Below are 22,140 nucleotides of genomic sequence, written 5' to 3' on the forward strand. Positions count from 1 at the left end.
CTCCTCCTGGGTGCAAAAATGATCTTCCAGGTGGGAGCAGGGTCAAACAGATGCAAAGCCAACTCCCCGAGGCTGCAGACGGCCTCTGACGACTGCCCCAAGAGGGGACAAAAGCTCTGTCCCTCCCCACTCGGTGGTGGTCACCCTTCCTCTACCCCTTCCCAGGCCATGGTAGATGGTTGGAAGCTGCAAGCCAGCAACTAAAAGACAAATGACAACACAAGAGGGAGAAGCCACAGGCAAGAGTTTGAGAGTAATGATATTATCAAGTTGCAGCAAGGGAGGTTTAAGTCGGGTATTAGGAAAAACTCTCTCACTAGGAGGGTGCTGAAGCACTGGGACAGGTTACCCAGAGAGGTGGTGGACTCTCCATCCTTGGAAGATTTTAGGGCCCAGCTCAACAAAGCCTTGGCTGGGATGATGTAGTTGGGGGCTGGTCCTGCTTTGAGCAGGGGGTTGGACTAGATGTGACCTCCTGCTGTCCCTGCCAACCTTCATTGTCTATGATTTCTATGATTCTGTGTTGTACTTCAGGTCACGTGCACTCGTGCTGCTCACCAAGGAACCGGCCAGGGCCATTTACCCACAGACCATGGATCAGCTTAACAGGGACCATCGTACATGGAGAAATAAAGTGCTTGGAGGTGCTAACGTGCTATCACCCTGCAGTGACAACAGTGCCATAGGGACAAAGTGCCTTTGCACCAAGAGACTTCCCTGCAGCATGGTGTGTTTGTGTTGCACACCCCAGGAGGCGGAGATGTGACGTGTCGTGAGGATCTGCACTCTAGAGCCCTCCCTGGACTCAAAGTCCCCTCTGTAACTTTTGTGAATTGAATGGCACCCAATTTCAAAAAATGAATGTATATATTGCCCTCCTTGCTCAGGGGCTGTGCAGTGGTGGGGGATCATCCAGGCAGGGATAAGCCTGAGCCTGGCTCGTCTGCCAAAAGAGAGATGCGACAGCATTCAGCTCACAGCTTGGGGGTGCAGAAAAAGAGCGTGGCAAAATGCTGTAGTCTGTTAGGCAAACTACAGCCTCCTCCCGCTCCCTTCAAATGAACCCTTTCAACTACAGGAAAAATTATTTCCCAACCGTGTGTTAGGGAAGGCACAACGATGGTGCTACAGACAGATCACACCTTGGAGGCCCGATTCGCCAGTGCCCTCCATCTCGTGCAGTCGTTCACGCCCCGTGAAATGGGAGCCGGTCTGATTCAGCAGCATTTCCGATCTCTGCTGAAAGTCAATGAAGAGCAATGGAGCAGCAGGCCCTGCGTTGCATCTGTCTAAAACTCGCAGATCTAAGTCAGGATGGGCTGGGAAGATGCCGCATGCAATCCGTGCAGCAAAAAAATCGGCTTGGGGGTCAATTGTGCTGGAACTGCAGGGCCTGCAGACACTCAGCCTGGCAACAGGGACGTGCCTTGACAAAGCCACGTTTCAGAGGAGGGCACCACCTTGGCTCACCCAGACGTATTTGGCTTTGACGCTGGGCCACGTTCCTCTGCAAATGATTCCGGCTCCCAGCTCTGCACGAGGTCACCGCTGCCCCGTCTTATGTAGGTCCAATTCATGGGTCAGGCTCAAGAGCCGTTGGGTAGCTCCACACTGCGGTCCAACTTCCAGAAATGAGATGGTGCTATCCTCAAGACTGGACAATGAGAATTTACTCGGAGGGTGCCACACTTCTATCCTGTTGGTCACTGGCACAATTCATATGTTTTCATCACGTGATTTGCAGGGACGGCTTGTCTGCGACCAGCTCGGGGCTGGCTGGCTGCTTGCTCGTGGAGTTGAATTCAACCGTCCTTTTCAAGCCAGTTACTTTTCTAGTGCATTGATGTACTTCTGGCTTTAGGTTTGCTCTGTTGTCCAAATGCAGCGCACCACCGTGTCATCTGCCCATAGGAGCTGCTCCCTCTCCAAGCACAGGAGCTCTTATTTGAGCATGGTCTTTAAGATGCCTTCTGCTTGCTGCTGCAACTACACACAGTGGCACAGCAACTACACACACAGTGGCACGGTCACACTAGGGGAAAGGAGGAGGAAAAGCTAGCGAGGAAACTCTCCTTTTTGCTGCTGCAATGCTGCCCTCTGCTGCAGATACTTAAGGGAGAGCCACTGCAGTGAGGACCCTGCGCCCTACCCCAAGCACCAGCTTTGGCATCTACCATCTTGCAATCCCCATCTATCCCCAGACTACACAAATGAGGACAAAGTGAACAAGACCCATCCCCTGACTGCCCACAGCCAGGCTAGACTGGGCCTTGAACCCCACAAGAGCATCCCAGGTTTTCCCAAGTAGCTTTCTAGTTTTCCACTGGCTCCAGCACTCAACTCCCAATCTCCAGGCATAAGCTGGCTAGCCTGGAGAAGAGGATAATCAAAACAGTATGGGCTGCATATGTAGTGTGGAAAAGCCGCTAACCCTTGGGGCCTGTGTAGCTCCCAACCCTCCCTGCTTCATGCTTTTCAGCTTTTGTGGGTGCAAAAGGGAGACCCTTTCCCTGGGGAACCCCTTCCCTAGCAAGGAGCTCACTGCAAGGGCTCACCCAACTACCCAGGGAGAGAAGAGCTCCAGTAGGACAACCCCAAAGTACTTGGCAAATATTATTAGCACTGGTTTCATAACAAGCCTGTGCCCAAAGCCAGCCTCACCCCATTTCAGAAGGGGAACCTGGGGCACAGAGCGGCTTGCTGAAAGTCACACAGCAAGGGGAGCAGCGGAGACAGAAACAGGCCATGAGATCTGTCACCCGCACCCATCCTCCCGCCACCAAGCCAAGCTGTCTTTCCTTATCCAGGGAGCTTTCTCCAGAGCTGGAATGGCAGGAAAGGGGCAAACGTTCCCCATCAGGACGGTGTTTGAATACAATGAGAGGCCAAGAGGCAGAAGGGGAGGGACAAAATGAAAAAGGCTTTATACGAAATGAGCTGCCTTCTGGTGCTCACTCGGTAGCACGCCAGGTGATGGATGGCCTCGCGCTCGGCACTCCCAGGTGACCGTTCCAGCTCCCCATGTCATCCATCACCATCACCAGGTACCACTATCTGCCTGAGCAGGAAGGACTCTGGTTGTTGGCATCCTCCTGCAGTGGAGAAGCAGCATCACATCACCTGGGCATGGCCAGTCTCCAGGTGAAGGGATGGGGAAAGATCCATGGGCACCAAGGGTACATTTGCTGCACTGGCAAATACCCCATTGTCCAGCCAAATACTGCATTTCATGGGAATTGCCCAATGTCCCAGCTTCTGTCCCACCTCACCTGATGGGCCATGACCTTTGCCTTACCTGCAGTCATGCCTAACCCCGGGACTGTGCTCCGTTTCAGAGACGGGCAATTGAAAGGTCGAGCAGAGATGCTGCCAAATCTGGAATAAATGCACAAGCCACCGAACGGATGTTGACTCAGGACCATCTCCGTCCACATCTGGAAGGTGCGCAGAGGGGGGCCACAGTCGGAAAGCCGAGCAGAAAGGAAAGCGTCTGACTTTCCAGGAAGATTCATGATTATTGCTCATTAGCACAGGAGCGGACAGGAGTCGGACGGAAAGCAAAGCAGACAGAATGGCTGTGGCATGACATAACCGCCGCGGCGAGACGCGTCTTCTTCCTTGAAGGGAGAGCGTGTCCTCACACTTCACCCTGCCGGCGGGGGAGGTGGGGGAGGCAGCTGCCACATCAAATTGAGTTGAGAGAGGAGACTTCGAGCAAGCGAATGCCCTGCCTGCAAATGCACAAGGCTGATAGCATGCACCCAAGCTAGACAGGCGCACAGCTCTGCCAACGGCCTGACCTCTAGCACTGCCCTGGCTTGCTGCAGCCTGGCCAATGCACCTCATTCCCTCCTGACCTACAGCCTCCCATTTGGGGCCTTCTACCAGCTGTGCCAGTGCCTCGCATTCCCCAGACTGGCTGGGTTGAAAAAGAAACTGCCAATTATGGTCCATTAGAGCTGGCGGTTTTGTGCTGGGGGTAAGTGAAGCCCAGACAAGGAATAAACACATAAACAGGCTTCGAATGCAGATCTCTTGCAGGACCCCCCCAGACTACTGAGTCACTGGGAAGACAACAGGCCTGCAAGTTGCCTGGCTGGAAATAACTGAGAGGGCTAGGGATAGCTGAAAGGTTATATAGGTTGCTCAATATGGGGGGAGCAGGGAGGGTTGCAACATAATTATGGGCATTTGGAAAAAATGACCCCCGTGTGGGATAATTAGGGTTTGTAGGATGCACGCTGCACTAGACAAAGAATTTAACGCTCTCAAAGTGCTCTGCCAATTGTGGAGCAAACCTATGGTCTGGGTTGGGTGCAACACCATTGACCCGTAGCAGACCTGCATGCATACAGGTGAGCCATAGTTTGGCCTGAATACTAACTCGTCTTCACTATACCCCTGCAACGGGTTATTCTCCCCACTATACGGATGGCAAACTATAACCTGGGCCTTGTCAGCAGACACAAGCGACTCACCCAGAGTCCAGACAGTCAGTGGCAGAGCTGTGATTACAACCCAGAAGAGGTCGAGTCATGGTGTCCCCCCAACCCTTTATTTAGCAGCCTCTTGGGCAGACCTGTTCAGAAGAGGTCCCTTCTAATTGATGAAGTCCTGGTGTTTGGCACCTTCCACCTTGTCCATACACGGCTCATGTCATCTTAAGAAACATGGGTTTTTAAATCAAATCTCATGAAACCAGTCAAAAGCTGATGTGAATTGTCCTCTTCGCCCAGTGCACACCCTCGCCTGATCTGGCTTAGATTGGTAACTGGTTTGAAAAAAAAAAAAAATCAATGGCGCTAAAGGGGGTACAAGCTTAGTGTGTCACTTGGTGTAAAAAACTACAGCCAACCCCAAGCCACAAAAGCTCAGATCCGAATCCGCTGGATGTTTGGGGCTGTTCAGAGGCAGGGCTTAATTGGATCCCAACTCCAGCAAATGACAGTCTGGCCATGGCCAACAGGGACAATCCAACGGCTGTCCCGATCGTGTTTGCACCTATGTTACCACCAGCAGGGATCAGTCTGCAATGCAAGACGTATAAGCAGGCTGCTGGCATCATCCACTGAAATTTCTCTTCCTTTTCTCCCTCCCGCTGCCGCCCCCAGCCACCTTCCCAATCTGGTTTTCATTCCAAGCCGTGTTAATCAAGCCAGAGCAAAGGGCTCTGCCGCTTGGAAGGGTGTTTATTGATTTAACGAAAGCCTTTGATTGGCTCGCACATTCTTTGGCACTTGCCGGCAGTTCGAGACAGCAGTGGCCTGGGTCAGTCTCGCACCTGGTTAAAGCCATCAGATGCTTTGCTGCCGGTGGCTGCAATGGCTGGAGTTTGATCACTTCCCCAGCGGTCCTTGCTGGTTCCTTTTTATTTTCTTTCTTAATGAAAGAGGAATGTCTGCCCAGCGCTCTAGCATTTGTTCTCCAGAAGGCAGACTGGGGATGTACCCAAGAAATCAAGTGCTATTGCCATAAATCCATTGAGTCCCTGGTAAAATGCAAGTCTGGGGTTGCTAATACACACTCGCTCTCTGCCTATGGCAGTGCAGCAGCAGAGATGTGTAAGGCACTTGTACACGTGACCCCATTACCATGAACACGTGACAAAAATGTCACTGGGCGTCTTAATGGCATCATACGGTACACGTGCAAGAGTTTTGGGGGTTTTAATTTAATTTGTGACATTGCAAATTGCAATGATACAGCTGTCAGCTCCCCCGCCCCAGCTGCAGGAGAGGCGGGCAGGTGCCACAGGGAAAAAAAAGGATCAGGGACCTCACCACTTCTTCCTTCGGAGTGGTGAGGAGCCCAATCCTTTTTTGGGGGAGTGGGGTTCCCCCCTCAAACAGAGCCTGCCTACCTCTCCCACAGCCAAGAGGTGAGCTGCTGGCAGGCCAAGCAGCCCTTGGTCCTTCCTTCCTCGGCACCAGTGCCCTCCAGGGTTGCCCAGGAGGGCTGGGTGCTGCCCCAGCTTGGGGTTGGGAAAGAGGTGGATCAGACCGGGTGCCATCTCCAAGCTGGGGCAGCACCCAACCTGCTAGGAGCCCACCCGGGTGGCCCTGGAGGGTGCCACCGCTGCAGAGGAAAGGACCAGGGCCCCTGCAGCTGAGCACCTGCTGGCAGCTCGTCCCCTGGCAGGCTCCACCAAAACAAAGACTCATTCAAAGCTCAGCAGGCAGAAATGGGCCAGGACAAGCTCCAGGTATGAGCAAAAACATGCCCAAACCTTATGGTGGAGAAAGGCAAGAGGGCCTCATGTTCCAGCTTAGCTCCATGACTACTGAAATGCCCTGGGCCAATGTCCCAGAAGGTCTCACTGGCTGAGGTATTCATATTGCACTGCTGACTGCAATGCCTGGGCGCCTTGCAGTCCTTCGTGTGTTTTTTTTTCTTGCAATGGCCCCGTGGGGACCCAGTTGACAGAGAGAGGCTCGGGTCACCGCGTTACCCAAGGTGGAGCAGATGGCAGCCTGCTCTGCCAAGCCCTAAGACACAAGTGGGGTTCACTCTCTGAAACAGGCAAGAACAGGCAAGCTGGGTTATGTCTGATGAAGCTGAAACCTCCCCGCCAACTCACTCGTTGCTCTGGAGGAAATAGGATCCATGTGCGTTTCTTGGACAAGTGCCACCAGACTCCTGTCCAAAGCGATACGTGTTAGACACTGCAAATTAGCTGGTATGCGGCCCACAATCCAGGGATGGCCCCACGAGGGTTTGGGTGAATCAGGCAGCAAGACAGACTAGCATTCTTGTCCTATCAGCAATTGGGCAGGAGGAGGATTGTGCAGATACTCGCCGCACCAAACTCCAAGTCTACTTCCACTGAATGGCCTGAGCTATTGGGAGAGGGGGAGAAGGGAGAAAGTCTCCTTTTCCCTTGAAATAAAGGCCTTGTGTTAATCAGCAGAAACCCGTGCTTTTGGGATACAAAGATCCTGAGGCCAACTAGACAAGCCGATCTAAGGGCGGATAGGAGGAGACAGCCTGTCCAGGACAAAGGCCGTGCCAACATCAAGGGATCAAAGCTGAAATCAAACACGTCTGTGCAAAGAGCCCTATTCCACCCACTTGAAGGCTAAACCATGGACCTCAAGACAGGCCATTTTCTGCTGGTGACAATGGATTCCTATAGGATAGCCCCTCACCGACTCCGTCCATACCTTCTAGGTCTTTCATGGGTCTAGACCCCAAGTAGTCATCTCTGAAAGCAAGATGGTAGCTAGAATAATACAATTCTCCAGGTCCAATCACATAGCCTGCTACAACCTCCAGGAGATGAGTATGAACCCCATTTAGGATCAACATTTTTTTTTCCAGCCACTACAATATTCTGAGCCCAAATCTGGGTCTTTGCAGTATATTCAGAACAGGTTTATTTATTTATTCATTTTAACCCAGGTTACACTTCCCCCCCTCCCGCCCCCAACGCATTGAACAAATACAGAGCTCTCCATATGAACCCTGCGGCACTTCATTCAGCGCCGTGCTCTCCTAATGTCTTTGTGAGCAGGGCCAGTCCTGCCCTCCATGCGTCTCTCGGTCTCTTGGGCTGCATATATTCTTCTGCTCGATGTTTGGATACTTGTAAAGCTATTACCATCCATTGCATACGCATCCATCATCGAGGTCTCCAACTCCACAAAGTCCCAACAAAAGGCTTTCCGCTCACCACGCAGCCTGCCAGTCTCTGTTCTTTTACTCTGCGTTGCTTCATCCAGTGAAACACATTTCAGCAAGTTCGGAGTCCAAAAAGTAAACAGATGGCAGCCCCGCAGAGTTGCTTCTTTAACGGGGAGTGGAAAAAGGGGAAAAAAGAAAAGAAGAGGCAAAGAGAGAGAGACAGTAGGGAATAGGAAAAGAAAAAAGAAAGTGGCCCTGCCTAGCTGACAAAGAGGCAGGCTTGATGTCAGGTTGGTGCAAGATGGGAAGGGAAGCAACAGCTTTCTGCAAGACTGCAGACTCCTCAATAGATGCTTTCTAGTTGCCTTGCTGGGATTTTGCCGTGCTACTGTACGGCACCTTGGTACATCACGGGGTTTTGCCTCCTCTAGCAGCATATTCGAGATTAGCCACCGCACCCAGCTACAGTAGTAAGCAAGCGTGGGATTTTTTTCAAACCCCATGAAGGAACTCGAGTCCCAGGTGAGCAGGTTGCCCTTAGAGCTGAAGGTACTGGGTTCAGATCCGGTTGTTGGACTAAGCGGGATCGATTCCCCCAAGAACCGTGCCCATCCCCTAGCACATTCCTAAAGGAAACCACATGAAAACCTCCTAAGTGCCAAGTGCAGTTTGGATCACAGCTGCTTTCTCAGCATGACTCAAGAGCACTATAGCCTGAGCCACCTCCATTTGTGCCAGCATGGAGCACACTGCATTGGTGCGTCTACATATTCATTAATGCGCCTTAGATACTGTGCATTTAGTTTAGTACTTGCTTAATAAAGTACTAACTAAATGCACAGTACCTAGAGTTACTGCACAGTAGCACCAGTGCATGGTTATTTAGTGACACTTACTGCGCATTAGCCTAATAACATGGCACAGTAGGCTATTAGCATGGGTTTTGCTACCGCACAGTGTTATTAGGCTAATGCGCAGTAAGCATCTCATGTAGACGCGCTCCGTGAGTTGCCTTTCAAGCCTCCCAGTATCCACTGCTTCCAGGAGCTCTGGGACAGGTGCTCCAGCTGCCCTGCAAGCCAACTGGGACATGAGGCAAAGGCAACCTCACAAAAACACAAGCAGCAGAGTGTGTGCATGCAGCAAGGGGCTCCATCTCCCCCCATTTCACAGCCCAGGGCAGACTGCTCCATCTAATGGACTGAATCTGGGCCCGGAGGCACAGGATCCACTCCCTGCTGTCACTGGTTTGCTAGGTGGCCCAAGGGCAATTGCTCAGCATGGCTGTTTATACTCAATGGCAGAAAAGGCAGCATAGTCCCTCTCGTCTCCCTGAGAAGCAACACGAGCCAAAGTGTAGGTCACTGGACTAAGGAGCACGGACACCCACTTGTTCTAGTCCATCGCACACCCTTGAGATCACCATTTGCTTCTCTGTTCTCAACCTTTTCCCCCCCAAATGCCCTTTAAAATGCCCACAAAGACAATAAGCTCCTTGGGGCCGAGATGCTTGGACTATGTGATCGTGCCATGTTTAACTCACTGGGGCCCTGTTATCTCAAGCTCAGGCTTCCAGCATGGCTACGCTACTTCTTTGCCCCACTGAGAACAGATCACGGCTCCACCACTGGCCTACACTAAAATTCCCCGCAGAGGCCCCGACTTAGTTTCCTGTGCCTATAAAATAAAGTTAATAAGCAGCCCCGGCTTGCCAAGATCAAGCCATGTCTGTTCCTAAAGCACTTTGGGCTCTCAAAGCTATTCACGGGTGCTAAGTATTATTACATCTCAACCTCGTAATCACCAGCTCAGGCTTACAGGAGAAGATTTATGAAAGGATGTGGCCAGATGAGAGACAAAGACAGATAGCCTTGAGGATTGACTGGTTTCCCCCTTACGAGAGGAATAGAAATGAATTTATGAATTTGGTAAGGTAAGCTGCCAAATGGCTTTGATGCACTTGATTTTTTTGCATATGTTCATGATCTATTGCACAGCTGTTGGGAGGAGAAAGCCTACTGAGCTGTAGCTGATGCATCCCTCCTCCTGGCTCTCTGCAAAATCACATTACCCTTTAAGCCACCACATGTTTGCTTGCTGCATTTCTCTTAAGTGCGTGGCTTTGGTGCTTTGCATTATGCATTTGAATGCAGAGAGTTAATACATATAAAGCAAGAACAATGCAAATAGACTGTGTGCTGGTAAGAGGAGTGTTTTTATGGGCTTCCTGTTGCGATGTGCATGCACACACATCACGAACACATGCAGGCAGGAAAAATGGGTTGGGTGTTCAGCTTTTGCATCTGCCGGCCACTGTGTGCGTGAGCTCGGGGAAAGGACATAAGTTAATAAAAATAAAATAAAAATTGAAAAGACAAGTGGATCTTGAGATCCCATGTAGTGCCTGTGACTTTGCAGCATCTACCTGGTACAGCATGTCCGTCTACAGCCCCTCAAGTGTAGCACTTGAGCAAAAATAGCACAGGAGTTGAACAATTAAACTCGACCGTCTCCGTCTTCTTTTTCACTTTTAATTGAGAGCACAGGCTTCTCTGCCAAGACTGCCGAGCCTTTTGACCCATCTCCTCAAGATGACTCCGAGGAGGAGGGGGAAGAGGTTGAACCTTCAAGGGGAAGACAACTAACAGGCTTTTTTTGGAAAGAGTTCAGGGTAGCATCCTTGTTTCGCTAGGTGACGTTCTCTGCACGGGGTACTTGGCCATGTGCAGACGCAGGCCATGGCTTGATCTCGCTTGTGGCCCCCAGGGGCTGTTGGTGCTGAAGCTGCTGTTCCTTCCCCACATGCAGAAGAAAATCCTCCCACTTTTTATTTGGAGACTTCTCCCTCCCTCCCTGCCTTGCCGAGGAAAATTAGAAGGAAGAAAATGCCTGTTGAGGCTCAGCAACGCACAGCCACCTCCACCAAAAAAACACACCAAGAATTTCCTCTTTTCATGGACAGCAAGGGTTTGAAAGCCATAGCGAGAGTGCCCCCCTGTGCTCCGAAATCTCCATTACAGCCAGCAGGAGAATAAAAACCGGAAGAGGGGACAGCAATGTCAGGAGATGTCTATTCTTCGCTCACTGGCGGGGGGATGGCCAGCTCCATTCTCACCAGACACATCCTGGACATCCGCGTGGTTTCGGTCATTATGGGTGCTGGGAGCTTTGTCAAGACATGAATTCATTTCCTGCAAAAGGAGCTGACAAACTCGGGAGGACTTTCTTTTGCATCCCAACACACAGAGAGGTTTACACCATAAAACACCTCCAGCTTGAAGGAGGCAGAGCCAGGTGTTGTCTCCGAACATACCGGAGATGGTCCGAAACCAAAGAAGAGGACGTCAGGTTGGGACACATCAAACTGCCTCTAGCACTCCAACTACACCGATGAGCTTAGTCTAAGCACTGAGGATACTTCAGGTCGAACTAGAGGATACCTGCCAGATCTGCCATATGTCAGTGGTGGGAGATTATTTTTCTATATCCTCTCCTACTGGCCACTTCACCAGGTCAGCATCTTCTCACTGGTGCGCAGCACTGTGTGTGAGAGCAGAGGCTTTCCCAACTAGCCTGGGAAACCCACACAGGATTGAACACCTTTCTTCGACGCACACGACACAGATGGCTGGAAGAACTAATATACAGGAGTGATTGCAGCCATCGGCTTGGCTCTGGAGGGAGCGGGGAGTGTGCTTTCAACTCCGAAGTCTCAGTCTGGCGAATTCCTCCCTCCCCATCAAGAATTCCACTCCCTGGCCAGAGGCGCCAGCCAAATCTGCTGGTGGATATTGGAGACTAACGTTTTTAGGCAGCCCTAGAGCTCATCAAAAAAGCTGTCAATAAGCATTAACATTTTCCCTTGAAATTTCAGAAGAATTCCAGCAATATTTCCTGATTTTTCCAACCCCTTCGCCTTGGAGCCATTCCCAGTTTGCATCAACTTCCCAACCTCGGACATGAGGAGACGTGGGGTATGTCTACACCACAGCAGCCGTGAGCTCTAGCCAGAGCTGGGACCCCAGGCACTCCTGTCCCACCCCCACCCCTTCACCACCATGCTGGAGAGCAGTCAGAGAGACCCACTGGATCATCTTCATCAGCACATTTCTAACATGCCCCAGACAGAGCACATTGTACACACATGCCCTTGAGATCTTGGCTGAACTACTGCAACAGGCTCCTTCCAGTACCTAGCCAGGGAGCATCCCTTCCTATGTAATCGCAATGACAGAAATGGCTACCGTAATGTCTTGCATATCACCCCTTAACCCCCAAATAAGACATGGACCTTGTTTAGGGAAGGCAGAGTAAGAAAAGAAAAAGATTTCCCCAGCATCAAGGCTGAATGCTGGCTGCATGGGGCAGGGGCAGAATCTATTCATCGGCACCGCTCACCCGCCCAGTCCTGCCCAGCTAAAAACTTCTGCCAAGCTGCCAGCGGTCGCGAGAAGGTTAGACCTCAGCTTCTGGCTGAGCAGCAGACTCTGTCCCTCCTCCACGCAACCCAGCTCTGGATAACTATAAAGGGAGAGGTGTGCGTGATATGCAAGTACGTATGGTATTTGCTTGTTTAAAGGCGTTTGCAACCCGGAGCGGGAAGTGGCACGTCACAGAGAAGGCTCATTGTGTGTTGGACTGGAACGAGTAGGGGTCAAGTGTCCTCAGCTAGGCACAATCTGCCCTGCTCTGTTAACAGGGGGTCTCCTCTCACCGTCTCCTTCCCCCAGTGCTAAGGGGAAGGGGCTGAAGCATTGCGAAGGTGGAGGAGTTGAAGAGGACAGTCGCAGAATTAATGCAGTCCTTTGTAATGGGCTGCGGCAAAGTACCCCAAGAGCTGCCCTGAAGTAGCAACACCCTTTACTGACAGCAGTAGCAGTCTCTTGTTCTCTCAGCGGACCAGCCCTCAGGACACTTGGAGGGGAATAAGAGGCACGTACACTATTTAGGGAGAAACAGGCCCAGTCTGGGAGCTCCTCTTGCAATCACCCCAACTTTGCAAGGATTTGATCTCAGTGTGTGTCAATCCAGCGCCGGACACAGGCATGGGAGAACCAGGCGGCCCGGACAGAAAAGGGGCCCAAAAATGGTAATTTTTATCATCATCATCATCTCTAGCAAAAGGGGGGGCTGGATACTAAAATTCGCCAGGGGCCACCAGGAGTCTAAGTATGGTACGTGTTGGTTGAATCCAACCCCCTCCGTTCACAGACGCGCTTGCTCTCGGGTCAAGGCAAGTCGTCTTCCATAGCCCAGCAGCATCCAGACTGCCCAGCTCCCAAGTGTTTGAAGCAACAGGACTAATATTTTAGTACCCCGCAGGCAAGGCAGCATGGCAGTTATCCAGGTGCTTGATATAGGTACAAGTCAGTGCAGCAACCTCCTGTTGTATCAGTGTTTTCCATCGTGTGGGTGCCTCTAGCACAAGTTACCTTAGCTCCCGCATGTGCTATCAGCAAATTACCTCGTATAAGCTGCCAGAACCATACAGATGAAGGGAAGAGGAGAACTTATTCATGTCTTCCCCCTCTACAGGCTCCCTGCCATTGCTACGAGCTCCCCGCAATCCCGCCCTCCACCAGGATACAGAAGAGCAGTGCGGACGCTCTCTTTGCCCACTTAAAACTAAGTTGAACATTTATTCAGTCCCATCACAGGCCCCTCATGCATGCTTTATTTTTTTTTTTGCAAGAGAACTGCAATGGGTGCCAGGCACTAAAAGCAGACTCATATACAGGTGCCCATACCATCAAACTAATTTCAGCTGCCTGAAGAAACTAAGCCACCCCTTCCCTAATGGCAGCCTCTCAGCTGTTAGATTACTTACCACTCTTCTAGCTTAAATAGCTATTAGGTCCCAATTCATTCCCAGTGAGACACAACAGATCAAAGATTAATCACCCAGGGTGGACCACAGCCAGCCGAGCCAGCAGCCAAATTCTCCTTTGCAACAGGAGAAAAATTTTTAAAAGGTGCTTACAGAATGCAATCCATCATGATCAACACCACGCAAGATTAGACCAAGCAAATGCCTCATTGGCAGCCAGTAGACCTCAGCATTAATTGCTTAAGAGTTTGCAGGGCTGCTGCAGAGCGATGGATGTAAAAGGCAGCATCAGAGATTTATTGCTCCGAGTTCGCACCGACACAACGAAATGCTGTTGAAAGAGCAGAGCGAATAGGGCCGGAGGGACAAAGAACTGATGCCAACCTCCTCCCAGGTCTCAGACCAAACCCTTGCCCTTCACAAGGCCTCATTTCAACTCCCACAGCCCCTTCACCCCAGGATCTCAAAGCTTCATTGGTATTAAGCCAGTGCCGGAAGTTTTACCACGTCCCCACCTGTCACAGAGGATCGTGGCAGCGTCAGAAATGCCGCCCACCTCCTCCACTGGTAAAATGTCATGCACATTGCCAATCAAGGCAAATATGCTCAGGCTTAGCAAGACTCTACCAAAACAGCGAGAGAGAAAGAAGGGAGGAGGAAAAAAAAAAAAGAAGGGCCCAGGTCATTATAAAACACCTTTTTATTTATATCCTAACAACTTCCATCCCATGTAAGAAGTGCTCTCCACACAGTTAAGACTCCTTCCAGATGTCTTCCAGAGCCACTCGGAGGGCTGGAGAGACCCTGGGGCTCTTTGCTGTCACCGGGCCAGGCCCTCTGAAGAAGGGGAGATCTGTGGCTTTCCACAGCACGCCACTGATTTCCAGCCACCCTCGCTTATCAGCCTCCCTTGTTCTCCTGGTGCATTTTAGATGCACGTAGGATCTGTGGAAGGCACCGTCATTTCGAAAGAGCTACCCGACTCTAGCTGCTGCTTCCCCTTCCCTGGTGAAGCAAGGATAAAAAGTGATCCCGATGTCTGCAGGATGGATCCCAGCACCCTGCAGTGCCTGCCCTCCACCCCATCCCAGGTGTACCCGGAACGGCAATTCCTCCATGCAGAAGTGCTCTGACCCTTGCCCTCAAACCCAAGGTGCTAGGAGCAGAGGATAGCCGCTGTGAAAGGCTGGGAGAAGGAAAGATGCCTGGGACTAGGTTTGATCAACGAGGGTCAAACCTCCATCCAGGTTTGCATTCAAAGGGGGAAGGCGAGAAGTAAATCCATGGCTCTGCAAAGCATCACCCTGCCTCTTAGGCCATTTGAACCCTTAACACGGCACACCTTTCCTTTTGCATCGGACAGATAAAAAGGAGACCTCTAAGGGGTGCCTATGACAGGCAGCTCCCCCAAAGGCGGCTGCCTGCAGTGGTTCCTAGCAGATCGCCGCGGCTTGATATCAGCAAACAAAACCACCTTCCAGATACTGCTCAGGCTTTATGAAGAGCATGGGTAGGCTCCTGGCAGTGGCCTGCGACTCGTCAGGGGCCCTGCCGCTGCAGTGAAGCCTTCTTAAAACTTCAGCCACCAACCGGGACGTCCAGCTCCGGAGATGGTCTTCTCCAGCCTGCTCCGTGCTGTTCCTCAAGAACTGCACCGTGGTCTCGGTGACCAAGGGGCTGCCATCGAGCGAGCGCTGCACAGTTACAGTCACGCTGTACGGAGGAAGCTTTTCCCTCTCGTAAACAATAGAAATGCTGCGTGTCCCCGGCTCCGAGCACACCCCGCAAGGCAAATAAGTGCTGTGGTCATCCAGCACCCGCACCCTCGCTGCGAGAGACGAGCCTCGTTCCGTGCCCAGCAACAACAGGAGCCGCTTCAAGAGGCACAAGAGCGTGTTTCCTGCCTCTCCTAGTCCAACGGCCACCAGAGAGACCCTGAACCCTTCAGCACGGTCCGGCCACCTCCGGCCACCCAGACTGCGCTGCAGGGCCCGCCAGGTTGCTTCCGGCTGGCTTGGGAAGAGAAGACGAAGTGCCCTTAGTTTACGGGTCGGCGAGCAAGCCCTGCTGGAGTTTAGGGCCGAGCAGTCGTGGTAGGGCACGTGCCCGTTATTGCCACGGACAAGTAGCGGAGAGACACAGATGAAAACCAGACACAAGACTCCAGCAAGAACGACAGAAGGCAAGAAGTCAGAGTCTTCTGGCCTCGGGGAAGCACGTGCTGGGGATGTCGAGGGCACTTGCCTTTCTCTGGGTTGCATTTCTGCTCCGTCCCAAGGCTCACGCAGGGTTTCTGACAAGTTCAAGCAGCGATATTGGCTTTCCTCAGACGTTCCCTGCACCAGAGGCAGGCCTGGGGTTGGTCTTCAAGTGCTGTAATTACAACATAACTTCAGAGAGCTTTCGGGAAACCCACGGGAGCCAACAGCCCGATTTTCCCTTCCACTATGACAGCTTTACATTGAGAGCAACCTAAAATTGATGTCTCGGAGAAGGGAGCCTAGAAGGTCTAGGAACAGGGCCAGGAGATTCCCGTTCTAGTCCCAGCTTGTCCAGGGGCACGTGGCCTTTCCCTGCCTGCAAACTGGGAACAAGGCGACTTCCTTAACTTCCAGGGGGACTGCACTAGTGTTCGCAAAAGGCAATCAGGACTTGGAGTAGAGATGATCTCTTTTATTGGACCAACTAGATCTTCGCAAAAAAAAAAAAAAAAAAAGAAAAGAAAAAAAAAGAAAAATCTTTAATTGCAAGCTTTGAGCCACACACACCCTTCATCAGGCACCGGAGAAAAGATTGTAAAAGTTCTCCTGTTCGTGCTTGCAAAGTCTCTGTAATTGAAACAGCACCGGTACGCAAGGGCTGCATCCCTAAAGAGAGGGGAATAATGCTGACAGCTCAGATACTCGATGTACGAGTTATTTATTGGCAGCTTTAACATTCCCATGACCGAAGCAGAAAGAGGTCGAACCCACTCAGCAAGAGCCCAGCCGCTAAGGACAAGATCCAGAGAGAAGGTTAGTACATTAAATCAAGGAAGAGAGAAGTCCTCTCTCTTTTCCAGGTTCACCACCCAAATTGCAACTTTAATGGCCAGGCACACTTGACAACCATCAGGAGCTGTGAATTTTAACAAACCTGCATAGAAACCGGCCAGCCTGGAAAGAGCAGAGCAAAGATCTCATCACCATTCATCACTCAAGTGCCTACGACACCTTCAGCACTAAGCTCGCACACGGCACCTGGCTGGCTCTTGCTCCCTAAGTAACTGCACCACAACCCTTCTTCTAGGTGAAGCACAACTGAAAAACCAGTGCCGGGTGTTGACATTACCAATAACAACCTAAACATCCGTTCACCTGCCGCGGGAGACAGGCGTTTGCAAGCTCAGAGCCACTTCACTTGTCCCCTCCTGGCTGATGGTTGCAGATTCCTCCGCCATCGTTCCAGGGACTCCGAGTACGCTCTGCTGCCAAGAAGGGGGTCACAAAGTCAGACAACGCCACGAAAGCAAGGAGATAAGAGCAGAGTAGAGACTAGGAACAACTCCCAAACCAGCCTCAGCTACGCAGAAGCAGAGCTGCTGGATTCATGACTCCAGCCCAGCCAGGGAGTATCGTATGCTAGGAGACATTCCCGTGTGAACCAGGAGAGAGCCTCAAGACAACAGCATCCAGCAATTTCCCAGCAGCCCTAATAAGCGTTTTATTTTGCCTTCCAAAAACCTGCGATCATTGGAGCTGCTCCGAAACTGTGGAAAACGGCAGTTCTCCATTAGTGCTGTTCCCTTTGCAGGCTGGATGCTTACGGTGCTGCTGGCTAAGGCAATTAAATCAGCCCTACCTTTCCAGGCATCAAAGTCAGAGGCTCTGGACCAGAGGTGTAACGGAGTGGCTCGGCTCCCGGCAGCAGCGGTGCAGCCAGTTGGCAGTGGTGGCAGGTGCTATTTTTCCAGCCCCGTCTGCCTAAGCTGGTGGCAGGGGCTGCTGCCCTGATCACTGCACCTTAGCTACACTAACTGCTCCGAGCAGCTCTAATGGCTTGTCCTCAGACACAGAGTTGATAAGCCATTGGCAGTGGGGGCGTTGGAGTGCTATCCACTGCACATGAAAGCCGTGAAAGCTTGGACAGTGTCTCTTGCAGAAAAATGCAAGACACTGGCTGGGGCGAGACTGGGTTGTGGTAACCGGACTGCCACGAGAAAATCCACTAATGGCTTGCAACCCATTAGGCATCAAGACACTGGAGCTCGCGGTACCCCATACCGGACCCATGCCATAAAATACTAAAGTGGTTAAAATTACTGGCAGAGTCCTGACATGCTCATCACATGTGTATTTCCAAGCTAAGAGGACCAAAAGAAAAGCTGGGCCAGTGAGCCAAGGAAACTACATATGCATTTCAATTGACCTAGCAGCTAAAAAAGACAAAAGGCTAAATATGCAACTCAAAAGAAACCTGTAAAAGGTGCATTGAATATAGGGAGGATGTTCTGTACGACATCCTCACATTTCTCAAAACAGGCATCCGATGTCACTCTACAGTGTTGCAACGCGTCAATCATTCGCTGTATGTCTGGAGCTCTGCAAATAGACCAGCACCGGTATAGGCTACCGCAAATTTGCCCCATGGATATACAAATACCCCCAAACAGGTTTGGTGACACCTCTAAGGATCCTGTTGGACCACTCAGACCCATCCCCTGTAAATCGACCCATAATTGCAGGGGCTGCAGAAAAACCAGTCTTCACACCTAGACAAATCAAGAACAGGAGCCAGGCACTTAACAGTTGTGTTATGATAATCAACCTTTATGTCCCCGTTTGTTTGCACTCTAATTGGCCAGCCATCAAGGAAAAATGCTTTGAAGCTGTACAATTAAACAGTATAAAAACTAAGCAGATTTGCCAGCGAGATGTGTGCAGTCCAGACCAAGCCATCCTGCCACCCAGCGCACAAGGATCCACGCTTTGAGGCTGTACAAGAACTGCTTCCTGCCTGCATCGGGTAAAGATCTCTGCAGCGAAGCGAATAGTAAGGACCAATAGCTTGTTTTATATTGGGAAAGAGAGTCTTTTTCTATTATTTAGTTTTGTAGCTTGTTGGTAGTTATTAAAACAAACCTTTCTACTATTCATCAACCACGTGTTGTGTTAATTCATAAAGCACTAGGTTTAAAACCCTGCTTTCTAAACACAGCATCAAGAAACTCTGGGAGTTATCAGATGGGAACTCTGTAGCAAGAGGCTTTATAATAGTTAAAAACTGAGCAGGGAGAGACAGAGGGTCTGAAGGGGAAAAAAAAAGCCTGCCACTTGGATCTCAGGAGAGCAAGACCACTGAGCCTAAACCAGGCCTATGTAACCGCATGAGACAAAAGCCTCGTCTCACTGGAGAGTCGCATCCTACGGCAGGTGGTTGGGTGGGAACATGGCGATGGATTGGACAGGATCGGGTGCAATCAGTCCGGTCTGGCCACTGGCGATGGACTGGATTGCACCTCTTGATAGGACTCATAAGTGTGTCAGCTGCTCAGCTCCCCTCCCAACACAGGTGCAATGACAGAGGGCAGACGTCTGCGCTTATGGACGCTTGGCAGAGGTGTGGTGACTGGCCAGCCCTCAGTGGCCGCTGGAGCAGGTAAAGAGGTAGTTACTCCTGTTAGTCTGAAGCCAGTCAGAAGGCAGGGTAGATATGCACCTTTTTTTTACAGACTAAATAAGATATACATATAGAGAGCACAAGCTTTTGCAAGCATCAGAGGCTGTGAAAGGACATGCATAAAGCAAGAGTATAAGGAGGAGAGAGAAATTAAAATACAAGAGACAAGGGGGACAGAGGGAGAGAGAAAGAAGAGAAAATTAGCAGGAAACCCATAGGAAAAGGCAGGGGGGAGGTCACAAAAGCTAATCCAGGTAACGAGATAAGAATCCACAGTCCCCATTTCAGCCACACTTAACTCAGTCTAGTTTGTGGGAGATCGCTTGTTCTGCAGTTTCCTGTTGAAGCTGGTTTTTAAAGCTTTTTTTTGGCCTGAGAACAGCAATCCTGAGGTCAGCAACGATGTGTCCAGGGAGGCCGACGTGTTCTGCCCCAGGCTTTGGGGTCAGATGGCCAGAGTGAAGAGAGGCAGAATAGCCCCCATTGGGGCTGGTGCCTTCTTCACCCCCCCTTCCCCAGTTACACTACTAGATCCCACTTCTTTTTCTATTATTGGGCCCATGGAGTTGATCCTGTTTTCCCCAGGAGGCATCGCTGCTGCACATGAGGATTTTTCAGGGGACAAGCAGCTTGGTTCTGAACAAACAACATGCATGAAGTGGGGTGAGGCCAAACTACTCTCCCTCCAAAGAGTGCGAGTTCACACATGGAGAGCAGGAGTGAAAACGGGCTGGCATGGTCACAAAGGATAAGATTTGAGGCAAACAGCCCCAGCGTTTCACAGCAGTTTGTGCTGGCTTGGCTCCCTCCCTAGCCTTTGCTCACACAGCCCCAGGACAGTCGGGTCCTAAGGAAATCCTGACAGCTCCCCGCCTCCCAGAAAAGCTGTCAAACCAGCTTGCAAATCTCATATCAAGATCAATTTGCAAGGACTGGGCTCTGGCAAGCTCTGGGTTAGAAGTCAAAACCGCTCACAGCAAAGTAAGTCCCCTTGAGGTCCAGGGAAAAGGAGCAGCTCCAGCCCCCAGGAAACACCTGGGACCCTTAGCTTGACTGGTGCAGACAACTCAGCTACCACAAGGCCTTTCCAACCCCAAATGCATTCGACTAAGCACAGCCTGGACCTAAAATTCACCACTCAGGCTTGGTAAGAGGTCAGCACCATATGGACCGGCCTCCTGGCTCCTCTCAGCTGTAGGACATCTGTCACCTCCTTCCAGCCACCCTCTTGCTACCATCCCTGCATCCGGGACCCATGTGGCCTAGAGCAAGTGAGTTACTCTGCAGGGATGAGGACAAGAACGAGCACAGCTTCTCTGCCTAAGAGCATCAGCATCACAGCCTTGTTTTCCCCATGCATTTCACTCTTGAGCCACTGAGCCCAGACTCAGCACATCTGGGCTCAGGTCGGAGACCGGTCCTGCATCACTTCAGACAAGTAGTTTAGCCTCCCTATGCCACCGGGGCCCCCTCGGTGAAACAACAGCTGGTAGCGCTCAGAGAGGAGAGATGCTCTAAGACATTCATTAGCATTTGGGAGGGTGCAGGAATGGTAGCAGCAAGCCAAGAAAGGACCCAACCGGCCTTCTCCTGGGAGCTAAGGGAGACTGCAAACATCCTAGGGCAGCAACCACTCGCCAAGGCATCTCCCGCTTACAACAGTGTCTACATCTTGGCATCCCGAAAGACAGCAAACCAGGCTTGGTACTGTATCCTTCCAGTGAAGCCTCCCATGTAGAAATGGCCACTGTTGCAGGAAAGAGATGAACCCATCTCCTCATTCCCCACCAGCTGGATTCACTTCCAGCAAGAGACCCAAGCCACTGGCCTCCAAGGCTAGAGAGAGACCTAGGAGGAAGGTCAAAGAGAACCACCTCAAAGTCTTCACTTGCCCATTGAAGACAGTTATGAAAGAAGAAGGTTCAGAGAAGAAATAAGAGACAGGAATATTTACCTGCATTGAAGCTCTTCCCCACACCAGGAAGCCCTGCAAAAAGCCCTCAGCCTGGCTCTCAGGGTCAGGGGGTGGATTTTCTCCCAGGTGTCACCACCTGAAAACACTTCTCCTATTAAAGGCAACATATCCTCATGGTCCTAAAGCCTCTCTCTGCCTCCCTCCTGTTTGCAAAGCAACTCCCCTTTGGAGGCTGGCTGAGCCAGAGAGAACCAGCCCAAGCCTCCTTCCTAACACAGCATGCTTTTTGCTGGGGGAGATTCCCATCGTGTTCATGTACCCAGCTCTGGACAATTTATCCTTGCAACATTTCACTGGAAGAAGAAAAGGGCATGAATACTTTGCATTTCATCTGAGGTTTGCGACGTGCCTTACATGCATCAGTAAATGGTTCCCCTGCATGCACACGTGCGCCAGTGGAAAAATCCATCTCGCTGTCGGCACGTCACCTGTGGGGAAAACGAAGCAATGAGTGAGGAGGTGCTTTGCTAGATGGTGCCCAGAAGGTCCTTTACCAAGCCAGGGCTAGCGCCCGAGCCACCCAACTCCCAATCCTCTGCCCTTTTGCTCAGGGAGCTGACAATTTTAGGGTAATATAATGGAACCACTTCAAATAGACAGCGTGCCTGTACCTGTGCCTCTCCCAGGATAAACCCCAGGAAATGCAATAAGGACCTATGCTGGAATCTGGCCAGGGCACCAGTCTCTGCCAGCTGTGCCGATGGGTGAATCGGTTCCAGAGAAGAGATTCAAATGAAAAAGGAAAGCAATAATTTCCCCATACACGTGCCTCAAATACAAGGCAACCTGGAATCATACACAGGCAAAACACCGGCCTGTGAGATTTAACATGATCCAGCTGAGATGAGGGCTCTGTCCTGCCAGGCAAGGTAGGAACACACAGTAAAAGTCATCCCATATCTTGAACTTAGAGATGGGCAAGGGGCAGGGGAGGGACCAAGAGGTGATGGTCATCACCGGTCAGTGGCTGAGCCCCAATTGCCAATCTTGAGTCCTACAATGAAACCATGTGAGAGAGCTCAACGCTGTCGTCAAGAGCAGCTGAACCCACTCAGCTTCA

At 51.2% G+C, this 22,140-nt stretch overlaps 1 protein-coding gene across 1 annotated transcript in view; it reads right to left on the reverse strand.

Moving 5' to 3' along the window:
* Nucleotides 1-21,097, reverse strand: part of ADAMTSL2 (ADAMTS like 2) — a 130,258-nt gene extending 109,161 nt beyond the window's left edge. Inside the window, exon 1 of the mRNA XM_006029779.2 lies at nucleotides 21,060-21,097. The gene's annotated coding sequence lies outside the window, so the exon portion shown is untranslated. The remainder of the gene's footprint in view (nucleotides 1-21,059) is intronic.
* Between the last annotated feature and the right edge of the window lie 1,043 nt (nucleotides 21,098-22,140).

Source organism: Alligator sinensis, unplaced genomic scaffold, assembly GCF_000455745.1.
Source record: "Alligator sinensis unplaced genomic scaffold, ASM45574v1 scaffold829_1, whole genome shotgun sequence".
NCBI classification, from domain to species: domain Eukaryota; kingdom Metazoa; phylum Chordata; order Crocodylia; family Alligatoridae; genus Alligator; species Alligator sinensis.